This window comes from Myotis davidii, unplaced genomic scaffold, assembly GCF_000327345.1.
Source record: "Myotis davidii unplaced genomic scaffold, ASM32734v1 scaffold428, whole genome shotgun sequence".
Lineage (NCBI taxonomy): Eukaryota > Metazoa > Chordata > Mammalia > Chiroptera > Vespertilionidae > Myotis > Myotis davidii.
Window position 1 is genome coordinate 4,067,304 of NW_006299834.1, and position 1,494 is coordinate 4,068,797.

The window sequence follows — 1,494 nt, forward strand, 5'->3', positions numbered from 1 at the left end:
GCGAGGAGGGGCCTGAGCTGGGGTCTGAGACATGCCTTGGCTTTCTCACTGTTAAAGTCATTTAGCCCAGCCCGGCCGGTGTGGCTCAGTGGTTGAGCGTCGACCCATGAACCGGGAGGTCACAGTGCGATTCCCGGTCAGGTCACATGCCTGGGTTACAGGCTCGATCCCCAGTGTGGGGAGTGCAGGAGGCAGCCAATCAATGATTCTCTCTCAACATTAATGTTTCTCTCTCTGTCTCTCTCTCTCTGAAATCAATTTAAAAAATGTATTTAAAAACCTTAGCTCATTGTAGCTAGACCTCCCCTGAGGGAGTCACTTGGTCACAGCCAGGACAGGTTGGTCACCTTGGGCAGATGGGCACCAGCTCTGTCTTGCCCAGGGGGGTGCTGACTCTAAGCGTGGGAGCCAGCGGCTGCCTGGATGCTCTCTGGGGAATACGGGATTGGTCCCCAGGGGGAGGCCCAGCAGTGAGAGGTGCAGGAGCTAGAATTTACTTAAACATTTTACTGACTGATGAGTTGATTAATTGAGCCAATGTGATTGGGCTGGGTAGGGGACTGGGTTCTATGCTAAAAGGCAGGGCTTCTCAAGTACTAATGTGCAAACGAATCCCCTGGGGATCTTGTTAGAATGCAGATTCCGGTCCAGCAGCCTGGGGTGGGGCCTGGGACTCTGCATTCCACCAGGCTTCCCGGCGAGGACAACAAAGAGGGTTTGGAAGGGAAAGTTCTGGGTCAGCCCAGCAAAGTTCCTGGCCAGTCGTGAATCTTCCGGGCAGGTCCCGGACCGGACTGTAGGATGGGGTCACCTGCCTCATGCTAGCTGTGTCCTGAACTGTGTCCTGAACCTCTTTCCGGAAGGCCTGCTGCCTCCTGCATGCCCCACACTGGGGATAGAGAGACATGCGTTGAGTTTCGGGGGGTCACAGACCATGGGGAGCTGAAGTCTGGTAAGGGAGAGCACGGAGTTACTGTTGAAAGGGACCCTGGAGGCTACTACCCTGTTCCCATTTTACAGATGGGGAAACGGAGGCTGCAAAGCTGACTCAAAGTCTCAAAAGTAATTGGCGAGGCCAGGACTTGAGCCCCAGCCCTCGTGCTCTTGGCAAGATTCTTTCCTTCCCCATCCCCGAGAGTGCCTGGGAGAAACGGGCCGTGGCGGAGGAGGTGGGGAGGGGGCGGGGTGACCCTGGGCCCCATGCAGATCCAGAAGGGCCTGAACACTTCCGTCTGGCTGGCCTTGGGCTATATTGAAAGCATGAAGAAATACCCAAATAGGAGTAGGACCGTCGTACTGTGCTTTAGGTATTTGACGTTGGTCAGATCAGCGCCTAGGACACAACCTGCTATTTGTGGCTCCTTATTTGGAAATAACCTGCAAAGGCAAAGTAGGTCTTCGCTGAATATGAGGCACAAGCCCACAGGCCTCCCGACCCCCACCGGCAACAGGACCCTCTGTGTGGGACCAGGAGGCTCGGATGGAGGATGGGGG